This window comes from Trachypithecus francoisi, unplaced genomic scaffold, assembly GCF_009764315.1.
Source record: "Trachypithecus francoisi isolate TF-2019V2 unplaced genomic scaffold, Tfra_2.0 Lachesis_group2, whole genome shotgun sequence".
In the NCBI taxonomy this organism is placed as follows: domain Eukaryota; kingdom Metazoa; phylum Chordata; class Mammalia; order Primates; family Cercopithecidae; genus Trachypithecus; species Trachypithecus francoisi.
Window position 1 is genome coordinate 129554616 of NW_022681465.1, and position 15836 is coordinate 129570451.

General features: G+C 38.1%; 1 long non-coding RNA gene across 1 annotated transcript in view; it reads left to right on the plus strand.

Annotated features, from left to right (window-relative positions):
• The first annotated feature begins 1606 nt into the window (after positions 1–1606).
• Positions 1607–15836, plus strand: part of LOC117064558 — a 95592-nt gene continuing 81362 nt past the window's right edge. The window contains exon 1 of the long non-coding RNA XR_004429530.1: positions 1607–1683. This is a non-coding gene — a long non-coding RNA (uncharacterized LOC117064558). The remainder of the gene's footprint in view (positions 1684–15836) is intronic.

Sequence of the window (15836 nt, forward strand, 5' to 3'; positions counted from 1 at the left end):
CAAACAGTCGACCCCCTTAGAAAAATCATTTTTCCCCTCCAAACTTTCAACTACTTTGGAATTTCCAATTCAATTTTTAAAATGTGAAATATGCTTTCGGTAATTTCGTTTGAGTCAACAAAACACTGGCTCGCTCTTTCTTTCTTTCTTTCTTTCTTTCTTTCTTTCTTTTCTTTCTTTCTCTCTCTCTCTTTCTTTTCTTTTCTTTCCTTTTGCTTTTCTGTTTTTTTGAGACAGAGTTTCACTCTCGTGGCCCAGGAGGGAGTGCAGTGGTATCATCTTGGCTCACTGCAGCCCTCGCCTCCCAGGTTCAAGAGATTCTCCTGCCTCAGCCTCCCAAGTAGCTGGGATTACAGGCACCCACTACCACGTCCAGCTAACTTTTGTATTTTTAGTACAGACAAGGTTTCACCATGTTTGCCAGGCTGGTCTCGAACTCCTGGCCTCAAGAGATCCACCCACCTTGGCATCCCAAAGTGCTGGGATTATAGGTGTGAGCCACTGCACTGGGCCAACACTGGCATTTTCAAATGATGTTCAGAAGCCTCGATACCTTGTTACTTTAAAAATGAACCATCAGTTTTAGTCTTGTTTTTTTCAGAGCTGCAGTTAAACATGCCATATGTTGACTAATCTGCAAATAATACATCTGTGATCTTTTGTGGAATTTCCCTCCTCCAGACTTCTATTCCAAGCTCCACATGAGTTCAGAAGTGTCTTGTGAGTTATAGTTACTGTGCTTTCCTTCTATGGGCTGAAGATTTTGAAGGCCTCTATGTAGCCACAAGTGATTCACATTTTACATAAAGGAATTAGGTTCAGCAACAGGCAAATATAGCCTTTGTCAAGTATCTACAATCTACTAAATTGCTCTCTTAGGAATAATAAGTAAATATAATACATAATTTTGCCCTCAAGAAATGTGTAATATAAGGGAAGAGACCATGTACATTCAGACACCACACGCAAACACAAGTTATAATAAATAATAGTTGTACAGGAGATAAGTAAGGGTTAGAAGAGTGAAGAGAAGCAAAAAGGCGAGTGTAGTGGCTCATACCTATAGTCTGTACTTTGGGAGGCCAAGGCAGCAGGATCGCTTGAGGCCAAGAGTTAGAGTCCAGATAGGGTAACATAGTGAGACTCCACCTCTACAGGAAAAATATAAATAAATACCACCCCGCTGTGGTAGTGTGGAGCTGTAGTCCCAGCTACTCAGAAGGGAGAGGTAGGAGGATCACTTGAGCCCAGAAGTTCAAGGCTGCAGTGAACTGTGATCATGCCACTGCACTCCAACCTGGGTGACAGAGTAAGATCCTGTCTCAGAGAGAGAGAGAGAGAGTGAGGGGGAGAGAGAGAGAGAGTGAGGGAGAGAGAGAGAGATTGAGAAGAGAGAAGTGCGAGATCACACTTTTGCAGCTCCTTTTTTCTCCTTCTGGCACATTTTTCATTTTCAAGACCCCACGTCCTCCATATATGCTTTCCTGGCCCACCCATTTCCCTCCTCCCGTTACACAGATGGAGAACTTCCTTACTGGTGTTCTCTCAGCACTCAGCACAGATTGCTAGTGCTTTTATGTGCTGAGCCTTTCCCTTCAACCTGGACTGAAAGAGGATGGCAATCTCGCTGAAGCTGTTTCTTTTTCTTCACAACATATAGGAAAATGTTGCCCCTTTTTGGAGGTAAGCCCTTTTGTTCTTAAAAATTCTATAAGAAAGAATGAGGGGAAAAGGACAAGAAGTTATTAAACCAAATTGAGGACAGGATATGTATCTCTCTCCAGGCTTGAAAATTAAAAGGATATATTAGAAAATTTGGTAGGCAGTTAATGATTTGGACCATCTGTAGTGGCCTCCATAACATATAAAAGAATACAATCTCCTTTTCATTAATTTCCCATTGTAAATCGTGCTGCAAAATAGCAACCATCCTTAGAGATTAAATCTTATGAGTCATGGCTTCATAATAATGTGACCCAGGTTTCACAGACATGTAACACTGAAATATTATATTTTTTCCAATACTTTTGAACTAATCTATTTAAATTTGTAGTGAGGGAATATTTTGATATACTAACTAGGGGGCATTTATTTCCCTATCAACTACTACCACTTATTTTACATTGCTATTCACATTAAAATAGATCAGAGTGATCAATTATATGCACAGAACAGAAGTAGAAATAAAAACAAACTTCTTTAAACTTTTTGGAGAGAATTTAAGCATAAAAGCATAAGATTTTGGCTTTTACAAACTTGTTAACTCAGAATTCAAATGGCTAAGCCCCAAAAGGAGAAGCTTATATTAGAAAGAATACATGTGAAAGAAAATAAAAACGGATAAATCTGACTCCGCTACTATAACCTAGAAACAGGTCCCAAACGATTAGAAAGTTTTGTGAGACCCTGGGAAAACACACATACACACAGACACACACACACACACACACACACACACTCACATATAGACTGTCTAGGACCATGATCAGCAATGACTGATTGCCTCAAAGAGTGAGTGGGAGCTATGGCACAATCACAGACGTATCAGTGAGTGCTAACTATGTGGAGGTTATAGTCCATCTTTGGCTGACATTAACAGGTTCAGCAGAAAGGATGTGCCATGTGCCAAGAACATCACTCAACCCTGTTCAAATTTTTGCTTCCAAATAAAATCCCTCTTTTTGCCCATAGTCCAGAACATTAAAACATTAAACAGGTACAATTTTGTCTGCTCCTCTTGGAAACATTTGATAACTTCTGGAGACAATTTTGATTGTCAGACCTTGGAGGGAGGGATGGTGTTGATATCTAGTGTGTAGATGCCAGCATTGCTGCTAAATATCCTACAACGCACCATGCAAATCTCCTACAACAAAATAATTAGCAAGTTTTCTGGCCTAAAATGTCAGTAGTGCTGAGGTTAAAAACTCTGACCTAAAGCATGGCCCATAGTGAAGCAACTTTTGTTATGCCTACTCTATATTAAGACCATGATGCACTAACATAAGGCTTATAAAAAAGATAAATAAGTCTTTTTCTTCATTTTTATCTAGAAATTAAAGTGGAAAGAGGAGTATGCTCTGCAAATAGGAGATAAAATTCCCAGAAATAATTTTCTGTAAATTATTTTTAATAAAAACATTTTTGTTTTTTTTTCTTTTTATATATGTATTTTTAAGAGGAAGGATCTCACTCTCTCATCCAGCCTGGAGTGCAATGATACAATTTTGGCTCACTGCAGCTTTGAATACCTGGGTTCAAGCTGTGTTATTAAAATAAATACCCATGAGGAGATACACCTCTATGTAATACAATTTTTGCTGAATAACAAATTGCTCCAAAGCTTAATGGCTGAAAACAACCGAGATTTATTTTCTCACACTTTCTGTGGTCAGAAATTTGGAAGTGGTTTGCCTGGATTTCTGTGACTCAGAGTCTTTAATGAAGTTTCACATAAGCTGTGAGTGAGAGCTGCAGACATATCAAGACTTAAGTGAGTCCAAAGGATCCACTAAAGTCACGCACGTGATTATTAGGCTTCAGTTTTTTTACTGGCTGCTGAACTGACAGCTTCAGATCTCAACCATGAAGTACGGGCTTCTCCACAGGGCTGCTCAGGATATAGCAGCTGGCTTCTTCATGGCAATGGAGCGAAGGAGAATGAGGGAGGGAGGGAAAGAGAGAAAGAGCGAGAGACAAAGAGTAAGCAAGTGCAAGATGGAAACGATGGTCTTTTGTAACCCAATATCAGAAGTTGAGCTTGTTTAGGTGATTGTTGCTGTAGTTGTTGCTTGTTGTATATTCCTAAACCAAGCTAAAGCTCATTTCTTAGGTTTTGGCTTCTCTGCATATACAAATGTAGATATAAATTAGAACAGAATAGAGACAATAATTTCAATCTATACTCAAGGGGAGGAATACACAAGAGAATGAAGACCAGGAGATAGAGATCAATGTGGGGCCTGCACACCCTATTATATTGAATAAGATACTGAGATTCAATAGATGCAGTAAATTCATACAGATGTGAAAGGTGGATTGCTATTGGAACCTAGGAACCCCAGGACTGAATAATTAGCTCTTTATTCTTACAAATAACTTATGTAAATCATTTGTGTGCTGATTTATGTGTTCATAAATGGTATTACTTTAAATTATTAACAACATTATGATTATTTATTTTTTACCTCCCTGCATTAGTTAGGTTTAGGTTTCTCTGTGTATACAACAAGTAATAACTACAGCAAAGATCACCTAAACAAAGTCAACTTTTTTTTCCATCTCTGGAAAAAGAGAAGTCTGGAGGTAGATAAGCCAAAGCAGGTAAGAAGGCTCCACGCTGTGATTCAGGGCCCCAGGTTCATATCGTTCCGCTCCATCACTCTCTTTAGTGCTTCTATTTTCGAGTTCACTTCATAATCCAAGATGGTTGTGGGAATTCTAAAATATCATTGCATGAAAAGAAAAGATGGAAGATAGAAGAAAAAGGTCCCGTTTTTTTCCAGTCAATTTTAGCTCCAAATGATCCAACTTTCTCAAAATTGTATATAATGTTTCCCTTTACATCTTATTGGCCATAACTAAGTCACATGGCCATATCTAACTGTAAAGCAGATGGGGAAACATGGTTATTTATTCTGTGCAGCAACATGTTCAAGTATTTTTAAAAATTCCAACACTACGATGGAAGAGAGTAGATAGCAAAGTAAGAAAATGGCTGTCTTTGCTTTTCTGTGTTATAAAAGAAATGCTTTCCCACTAAAAACTGTAAACAGTAAAGTAGAAAAATGAGATAAAGTGATACCTATACTCCCATTTTCCCCAAGATAAGCATTTTTTCTTTCTTTTTGTAAAAATTTCTATTTTCAGTTTTTATGGGTTCATAGGAGTTGTATGTATTTATGGAGTAAATGAGATATTTTGATACAGTTATGCAATGTGTAACAATCATATCAGGGTAAATGTGGCATTCATCACCTCAATATTTTGTGTTACAAATCATCCAATTATACTCTTTTCATTATTTTGAAATTCACAATTAAATTATTATTATTGACTATTGTGCTTGCAAATACTAGATCATATTAATTCTATATAACTACATTTTGTACCCATCAACCATCCCCACTTTCCCTCCAAATCTCCAACTAGCTTTCGCAGCCTCTGGTAACCATCGGCTTCTCTCTGTCTCCATGAGTTCAATTGTTTTAGTTTTTAGTTCCCGCAAATCAGTAAGAACACGTGAAGTTTGTCTTTTTGTGCCTGGCTTAAGTTAACATAATTGTCAGAAGTTCCATCCATGTTTTTGTAAATAACAGTATCTCATATATTTTATGGATGAATAGTGCACCATTGTGTACATGTGTCACATTTTCTTTACCCGTTCATTTGTTGATGGACACTTAGGTTGCGTCCAAATCTTGGCTGGTCCAAATCTTGGCTGAACAGAGCTGCAATGAATATGGGAGTGCTGATGTCTCTTCAATATACTGATTTCCTTTCTCTTGGGTCTATACCCAGCAGTGGGATTGCTGGATCGTATGGTTGCTCTTTTTAGTTTTTTGAGGAACCTCAAAACTGTTCTACGTAGTAGTTTTACTAACTTACATTTTCATCAACAGTGTACAAGGGTTCCCTTTTCTCCATATCCTCACCAGCATGTATTATTGTCAGTCTTTTGGATAAAAGCCATTTTAACTGTAGTGAGATGACACCACACTGTAATTCTGATTTGCATTTCCCAGATTATTATATCAATGAAGTTAAACACTTTCTCATATACCTCTTTGCCATTTGTATGTCTTATTTTGAGAAATGTCTATTCAGATATTGGAGAAAGGACAGTCTCTTCAATAAATGGTGCTGGGAAAATGATATCCACATGCAGAAGAATGAAACTAGATGCCTATGTCTTGCCATGTACAAAATAAACTTGAAATGGATTAAAGACTTAAATCTAAGACCTCAGACTGAAACTACAAAAAGGAAACATTTGGAAAGTTTCCCAGGACATTGCTCTGGGAAAAGATTTCTTGAGTAATACCCCACAAGCACAGGCAACCAAAGCAAAAATGGACAGATAGAATCATATCAAATTAAAAAAGCTCTGCTCAGCAAAAGAAGCAATCAACAAAGTGAAGAGACAACCCCCACAGAATGGGAGAAAATATCTGCAAACTGTCCATCTAACAAGGAATTGATAGCCAGAATATATAAAGAGCTCAAACAACTCTAGAGGAAAAAATTTAGCTTGTGAGTTAAAGACAGGTAAAATATCTGAATAGACATTTCTCAAAAGAAAACATACAAATGGCAAACAGGTATAGGAAAAGGTGCTTGACATCACTGATCATCAGATAAATGAAAATCAAAACTACAATAAGGTATCATTTCACTCCAGTTAAAACAACTTTTGTCCAAAACATGAGCAATAGCAAATGTTGGCAAGGATGTTTAGAAAAGGGAATCCTCATTCACTATTAGTGGGAATGTAAATTAGTACAACCACTATGGAAAATAGTTTAGAAGCTCCTCAATAAGCAAAAAATAAAGCTACCATATGAGTCAGCAATCCCATTGCTATGTGTACACCCCAAAAAAAGGCAATCAGTATATTGAAGAGGTATCTGCGCTCCCATGTTTATTGCAGCACTAATCTGAAGTTAAGAACTTTGTAACTTCCCTATGTATTTTCTTCCCACGGTCTCCTCAGTACAAAGCTTGAGGGTTATTTCTTTTTATATTTTGTAGGAGGGGATACTCTGGACTTACAAGAAATGGGAATAAAAAAGTGTGTGGAGCGAAGACAGGAAAGCTACACTCATTTTGAGGATTTATATGAGGACAAAGATGGCCAATTATGTCCTAAAATAAAGGATCTTGAAAGTAAATAGGATTGTTTATTGCAGTCAGCAGGGTGTTTTAGGATCTTTGTAACAATATATACATTATGATATATCCGGGAATTTCATTTGGATGAATAGAATATTCTACAAAAAGAGAAGACTAAAATAAAGTTTGATGACACACTAATGTTGACTATCCAGTCGTGAGATAATGACACCCTAGAGAATGGTGGGTAAAGTGAAATGGAAGGAAAGGATGAAACAAAGTAACTTTGCAAAAGTTGGAAATGATGGGATGTGTGTAAGCTGAATAAATAATTGACTATAAGATTTGTTTTCCTCATTTGAGGGTATGAATAAAATCAAATGATAAGTAGTAAAATAGGGATGAGAGAGATAAGCTCTACATAATATTTAAGGAGATTTGAGGTTCATATAGATGAGAGTCAGGATCCCCACTAGAGATGGGTATGCACTGGAGACATGTTTGTTTGCTTGAGTGGTTTTTGTTTTTGTTTTTGTTTTTGTTTTTGCTCTCAGCTTCAACTTTATTGTTGCTTCAGTACTTGTCTGTGAAAGGACTAGTTCCATGAAGAATATCACTTGAAAATCACTGCAGCAATTTTGGTAGTAAGACAATTGGTGTCAGTTGCTGGTAGGATCCAGGGTGAGAAACTGAGTTGGCAGGTATATTATTTCATCTATGCAGAATACTGGCTTTGTTGTTTGTAATGTTCTTCAGATTCCTAACATTTCTCAAGAGTTATGTGAATAAATTTTTCTTCTCTTGCCAAATGCCAAATGGTCAGTGTCTTATGTGGAATTAAAAATAATTGAGTAAATTACACTCAAATTGTTTTACCCTAGAACTCAGAAGTCATTCTAGGTGTTGTGTTTTTATTTCCCCCTCCGACAATGGATAAACAAATGCTAAAATTTTGTTTTTGTTTCTTGAAACAGAATTTCATCGTGTTGTCCAGGTTGGAGTGCAGGGGCCCAATCTCGGCTCACTTCGACCTGCACTTCTGGGGTTCAAGCCATTCTCACGCCTCAACCCCACGAGCTGGGATTACAGGCGTGTACCACCACCCCCAGCTGATATTTGTATTTTTAATAGAGACTGGATTTCACCATGTTGCCCATGTTAATCTTGAACTCCTGACCTCAGGTGATCTGCCCACCTCAGTCTCCCAAAATGTTGGGATTACAGGCATGAGCCATCATGCCCAACCACAAATGCTGGCGTTTTGCCTGTTCTTGTTAAAACTCCAGAACTCAAATTCATCCTGCAATCAGAATTTGCAAGTTTTCCAAAAGGTCACTAAACAGCTGCCATAGATCTGGTCTTCTTCAATGCTACAGGGGGCAGTGGATCAAGTATGATTATTTCACTATTAGAGATGTAACTCTTTTAAAGTTGTATATTCTAGAAGTCTGAAAAAACTGAGTTTGAGTCCCAATTCTCAAATAGAAAATTATACTGCTGTCTAACACATGGAGCTTTGGAAAGAATTAAAGAAAAACATGTATAAAACTTCTAGCTTGGATCACCAAACTAATAGTGTATAGGGTCAACCAGTAATTCCTAGTAACTATTAAGGGCCAAGTTAGGTATCTTATGCTCACAGTATGTGAATCATAGAACATCCTGAAAAACAGGCTATGCAACCTTCACTCTACAAATCAGAAACTAATGCCTAGTGTGGCAAAGTAAAATTCCATTAGTAACATAGTTAATGGTGGCAGGGAGGGGAAAACTGAGATGCAAATTCAGATTTGTAGAAATTCAAAGTCAGTACTCATTGCAATATGAAACTTATAGTCAACCTGGGTTCTAAACTTTCCTATTATTATCATTAACCTCTAATTTAGCTAAAACAATAAATGTGATTATATAATACTTTATTATTATCATGTCTATTTTTTGGCAAACTCACATATATGGCAGAGTTAATAAGTATTTATTAAGTACCTAGTAGACATATTAGGTTCTGCACTAGTTTAGAAACATAGTAATATGACAAAATTTCCACATTTCTAAGATTCCCCAAATTTAGAAGTATGCTGAATTCAAATATTGGCAGTACTGTAGCAAAAAATGGGTATTCTAATTTAAGATTTCTGGGATTATAAATTGGCAAATTAACCTTGGACAGTAATTAGGTGTTATCTACTATAATGAAAAACATTGAATATCTGATTCCTCTTTAGCTTCATAACCCAGATATCTTTTACATGTGGAAGAAGATATACATATTGATATTCATTGCAAGATTATTTACAATAGAAAAAATATGGTAAAATTCTAAAGTTCAGTGGAAAGGCAAAGGTTAATTATGTTTTCTTAATGCTCTGGAATAGTTTGGAGCAGTTACAAAGATAAGGAAGATTTATACAGAAAAAAATGCTAAGATATTGTTGAGACAAGAAAGTCTCAGAAAAAGTTTCGTGTCAACATTTGTTTGAAAAACAGAATATTATATTTTTAACTTCCCCCTGTTTGCAAAAGAGGAAACATCTGGATAGAGAGGTTAAATAACTTTCCAAGGGTCACACAGATACTTAAATTCAAACTTAGATCTATCTGATGGCTGTAGACCATGCTTCACTGAAAAGCATCAGAGTTATTAGAAATGCAAAGAATATCAGAGATTGTTTAGTTCGGTGGCTTGTTCCCTATACATCTAAGAGCCTGAGAAGGAGTTCCTTTGGTGTTTGCCCTTTCCCCCACCACATCTTTCTACTTTAACTAGAGAAGTTGCAAATGTTTATTGCTTTTTTATTTCAGAGTTTGATGAAATCAAGAGTTTCAAGTGTTCTATTGCTATCTGAAATCCAGTACTTCAGATTAAAAATAAGGGCCTTGAAGCCCAGAGAGTGAAACAAGGTTTCCCAGTTACAAAAAGAGCTAGAAATCAGAACTTTGTCCTCCAAAGCCAGGGTGACTTCTAGTGTACCCTTCTGATGCTATTCACTCTTAGATCTTAGCCTACGTACCTCCGTGAACAGTAAGAAGAAAGTTACGACTAGAAAAACAGTGATATACAGGGAATTATCTTAGGGAGGCATCAGGGACCAAACAAGGGAAAGTTGGGCCTAAAAAGGGAAAACTGAAATGCCAGATGGATAAGAAAGGGTGAGGAGACTTTCTTCAAAACATTTTTGCTTTCAACATCCATTTTCAGTGGTTCTGCTGTTCTCCTGGAGCAGGAATAAATTTTCAGAGGGGACTCATTGCACTCTCTTGGGGGAAAAAAGTAAGTGCTTTGCAGTTTAATAGAATGTGGATAGATTAGTTTCCGCCGATGGTTTATTTGTCTTCTTTTAGTAATGGAGACTCACTGAAAATGAGCAGCCAATGAGCGGAGGAAACCGACTCTTAGATCCTAAGTTGATGGGTGCTTGGAATGTAAACACTGGTCTCATGTCCTCTGTTGCAATTTCAGGACATATCTTTTTTCTTTCATTCATGCCTCATTATTAGTTCCTGTGGCCTTTGCTGACCACCCATATGTTTCAAATTCAGAAATACTTCATTGCAGTGTTGTATGAAAATACTGGACTAGAAAACAGGACACCTGCTTTAAATATGAGGGAAAATCGCTATTAAAGCCACGGCATCTCCACTTTGTCATTTATAATGAGTTCACGAAAAAGTTATTTAAATAATATTTATTTATTAATGTTCAGGAGCTATCACTGCTTTCTCTCTTGAGACACTTCATTCCAGGTGAAAGGAGGTCAGGTAATGTACCTATCGGCTTCTCTCTGCCTCTTGACATACTGACCTTCCAGGACAGCAGAGTGATCTTATCTGATACCAGAAGAATAAACTGGTCAGTCTCAGCGTAGCTCCTTCTTTTTTCATTGTAAGTCACGAATTCTCGTTTTATCCTCTGGCGGCATATTTTTCTGCATCAGGCCTGACCCAGCTGGTATTGACTAAGAGAGGAAGAGAGAGTCAGCCTAATTCTTGTGTTAGGTAGTTGACCTATTTGTTTCTCCTGCTATCCTACAGCCAGTAATGCAGACAATAATTTGACTTATGGGGAAGATGTAAAGATGTGGCTCCTCCAAGACCTTTGCATCACCAATGTATCAGTCATTCTTCTAGATTTGGGGATGCTATGGTGCCATTGACAGATAAGAGCTTTTCAAATAGAGCTTTCCATCTGTGGAAGAGACAAACAACAAAAGCAATAAACAAATCTATAGGATGATTGTTTTAAGATAATGTTAGGGACAGAATCTTTGACTGGACTTACTTCAGATTGAATAGTAATAGGCATTTGAGCTGGTGTCTGAAAAGGGAGAAATAGTCAGGCCTGTGAAAATTTGGGGAAAGAACATTTCAGGCAGTGAAAAGAGCAAGTGAAAAATAATTTGACATGTTCAAGGACCAAAATGAGCAAGGCTAATATGACTGTGACAAAAGTGAGAAAATGTAGGGAAATTGAAACCAAGTGGTAGGCAAAACCTTACTACTCAAATGAAAGAAATGAAAGATAAATTATTTGAGAAAATATTATAGGCATGTTCCTGTCTTTTAGGTGATCAAAGAAAGGGAGGGATGTAGAGACATAGAAAGATAGACTGATAGACAAGCATTCAGATCTTTCCTTAAAGTACTTTGGGAATGTTTAGAAGAACAATGAGTTTTATTACTGAAAGAATGATATCTATTCTTTTTGCTTTTGTTTTATTTATGTTTTATGCTCAACACCAATTTTCCTTTCCATATTTTAATATTTTCATATGATCAAGCACAAATATAAGCAGCATGTCTCTATCAGTTTGTCACCTCCTTGTGTAATACACACACACATATTCAGGGAGAGAGAGAAAGAGTGAGAGAGAGAGAGAGAGAGACTAAAAGAGAGAGAACCTGAGGATCTCTGGGGATTTGAAAGAGATAGACAACTGATAGCTGGAAATCACAACAATGTCTGGGTTGTTTTAGGTACAGCTCTATCATCAATCAGGGATTTGAACAAGCCTTCCTGACCTTAATATTTTTATGAAGTAAAAATCAGAGAAATCTCTGTGATATGGTTTGGCTGTGTCCCTACCCAAATCTCATATTGAATTCCCTGTGTTGTGACAGGGACCCAGTAAGAGATAATTGAATCATTAGGGCAGATCTTTCCCATGCTCTCCTCATGAGAGTGGGTAAGTCTCACAAATCTGATGGTTATTATAAGGGGGAGTTTTCCTGCACCAGCTCGCTTTGCCTGCCACCATCCACGTAAGCTGTGACTTGCTCCTTCTTGCCTTCCACCATGATTGTGAGGCTTCCCCAGCTATGTGGGACCATAAGACCAATTAAACCTTTTTGTCTTGTAAATTGCCCAGTCTCAGGTATGTCTTTATCAGCAGCATGAAAATGGACTAATACAGTAAATTGGTACCAGTAGAGTGGGGTGCTGCTGAAAAGATACTCAAAAATGTGGAAGTGACTTTGGAACTGGGTAACAGGCAGAGGTTGGAGCAGTTTGGAGGACTCAGAAAGACAGGATGGTATGGGAAAGTTTGGAACCTCCTAGATACTTATTGAATGGCTTTGCCCAAAATGCTGATAGCGATTTGGAAAATAAAGTCCAGGCTGAGATGGTCACAGATGGAAATGAGGACGTTGTCGGGAACTGGAGCAAGCATGACTCTTGTAATATTTTAGCAGAGACTGGTGACATTTCCCCTCTGCCCTAGAGATTTATGGAACTTTGAACTTGAGTGAGATGATTTAGGATATCCAGTGGAAGAACTTTCTAAGCAGCAAAGCATTCAAGAGGTGACTTAGGTGCTGTTAAATGCATTCAGTTTTGTAAGGGAATCAGAACATAAACATTCAGAAAATTTGCAGCCTGACAATGTGATAGAAAAGAAAATTCCATTTTCTGAGGAAAAAGTCAAGCTGGCTGCAGAAATTTACATAAATAATGAGGAGCAGAATGTTAATCTCCAAACCAATGGGGAAAATGTCCCCGGGGCATGTCAGAGGTCTTCACAGCAGGCCTCCCATCACAAGCCTGGAGGCCTAGGAGAAAATGGTTTCCCCGACCCAGCCCAGGGTCCCCATGCTGTGTGCATTCTAGGGACTTGGTGTCCTGCATCCCAATCATTCCAGCCATGACTAAAAGGGGCCAAGGTACAGCTTGGGCTGTTGCTTCAGAGGGCGGAAGCTTTAAACTTTGGCAGCTTCCATGTGTTTGTTGAGCCTGTGAGTGCACAGAAGTTAAGAAATGGGGTTTGGTAACCTACATCTGGATTTCACCTGAAAAAGACATACTCGAGACTGGGCAATATGGAAATGCATGGATGCCCAGGTAGAAGTTTGCTGCAGGGGCAGGGCCCTGTGGAGAACATCTGTGAGGGCAGTGTGGGAGGGAAATGTGGGGTGGGAGCCCCAACACAGAGCCCCTACTGGGGCACTGCCTAGTGCAACTGTGAGAAGAGGGCCACAGTCCTCCAGACACCAGAATGGTAGATCCACTGACAGCTTGCACTCTGCTCCTGGAAAAGCCACAGACCTCAATGCCAGCCATGAAAGCAGCCAGGAGAGGGGCCATACACTGCAAAGCCACAGGGAGCTGCCCATGACCATGGGAACCCACCTCTTGCATCACTGTGATGTGGATATGAGACATGGAGTCAAAGGAGATCATTTTGGATCTTTAAGATTTGACTGTCACACTGGATTTCAGACTTGCACAGGGCCTGTAGCCCCTTTGTTTTTGCCAATGTCTCCGGTTTGGAATGGCTGTGTTTATCCAATGCCTATACCTCCGTTGTACCTAGGAAGTAACTAACTTGCTTTTGATTTTGCAGGCTCATAGGCAGAAGGGATTTGCCTTGTCTCAGATGAGACTTTGGACTTGCGGACTTGAGAGTTAATGCTGAAATGAGTTAAGACTTTGGGGGACTGTTGGGAAGGCATGACTGATTTTTAAATGTGAGGACATGAGATTTCAGAGGGGCTGGGGCAGAATGATATGGTTTGGCTGTGTCCCTACTCTAATCTCATCTTGAATTCCCACATTTTGTGGCAGAGACCTGGTGGGAAGTAATTGAATCATATGGGCAAGTCTTTCTCATGTTGTTCTCATAATAGTGAGTAATCTCATGACATCTGATGGTTATTATAAGGGAAGATTTTCCTGCACAAGCTCTTTTTTCCTGCTGACATCCATGTAAGATGGAACTTGCTCCTCCTTGCCTTTCACCATGATTGTGAGGCCTCCTCAGCCATGTGGAACCACAAGTCCAATTAAACTTCTTCTTCTTTTTTTTTTTTTTGTAAATCACCCAGTCTCAGCTGTGTCTTTATCAGTAGTGTGAAAATAGACAAATACACCCTACTATTCCTTTACCTTAACTATCCAAAGGACTTAAATACTTTTGATTTTATCTCTGAAACTTTTTTTTTTCAAATTATTGCCCTCTTTTATCTCCATATTAACTAGATAGAATCTTTCTGATCATCTTTCTATTTTTTTCTATATTATCTGCCTTTTCATCCACTTTACTCCACAGTTTTTGGAGATATAATAACAATGCAGCATAGAAAGTGGAGGACAAAGAAAAATGATCAAGAACAATATTAATGTATGCAGCTCATTTAGCCAACAAACAGCACAATGCTCCTGTGAATTTATTCATTCTCAGAACAGTAGGTTGAGAAAGGTGGAGTAAACATACTTAATTCTGTAGTGTTGACATTGAGTGGGAGCCAAAGTCTTGAGCTATTTGAAATAGCAGGCCATATATGGGTGGTATGAGAAATGTTATTTTTGTGGCCCACAGAGTTGCATTTTGTTTTTTAATAAATTAGATTTTGAGTTTTAAATGTGAGGAAATTTCACACAACCATCAGACAGTCAGTCTCTTTTTTAAAAATGAGAAGATCAGGCATATATGGCCTGAATTTTTGCATGATAACAACTATTTGGCACTGAGTAGAAGCTGTCCTCTTTGGAGAAGATATGCAGACTCGTGACTTTGTTCATCACTACCCTGCTCACTCCATGAATTTATATTATCTTTCTTGCTCTTATAGGACATGGACTTTATGATTTATGACTTAAGAGAATGCTGAATGATTTCAATAAATTGATAAGGTAATTACATTAGGTAGACGTGGCTTTGTATACTTTCCTCTCATTCTATTTGCCCTACAGCCATTCACAAACCCCATATATGCTCCAGTTTCCTCATCTGCAATATGAAGATTATAATATTGACCTAAGTAGTTTAAAGTATTGAAAGCTCACTGGAAAGCAATTTAGAGTTTAATTACTAAGTAGCTATTGCTGAAGAAGATTTGACTGAAATTATTGGAATAGTGCTAGGATTTCTACAATAAGAACTGGTAATCTGGTGTTAAACCTGCTTTTGTCAGTATAATGGGCCTCTGTTTTGGAAGATTCCAGGCAACTATATGACCTTCTTTTGATACAATAGTAATTTTTTCATTGGAGAAGAAACCTTTCCTTCATAAGAAATCACTTGGTTTATTTGTGGTGGTGCTGAATTCACCTCTAGCATTAGGAGTATCAGACTTGAACAATTTAAGGCATTGTAACCCTCTCTCATTTCCCTCCCTCATACACACAGTGTGCTTACTTCGGACATGGTCATGTAGGTATACAAACCAGAACTAATGATGCAGATAACATACTCATGGGTTTTTTGTTGAGATGGTTAAAAAATCATTTGACTCTGATTCCTGTTTATACTTGAGGTAGTGAGGATGGAACTTTGGACTGCCAGGGGCCACCTCATAGAGAAAGCCTGAAAGAAAGTGCATCTAACATAAGTCAGGGAAAGCCAGCTGAATGATGGATGGGTATAAAGAAAAGAGGGATTAAACCCCACAATATTGTTTGAACATGGATTAAGCTGTTTCTGAATTTAGTGCTTACCCTGCACATTCCAGTATCAATCCTTCTCTCCCACTCCCCACTTTGCTTGATGAATATGTTTAAATTTGTTTCT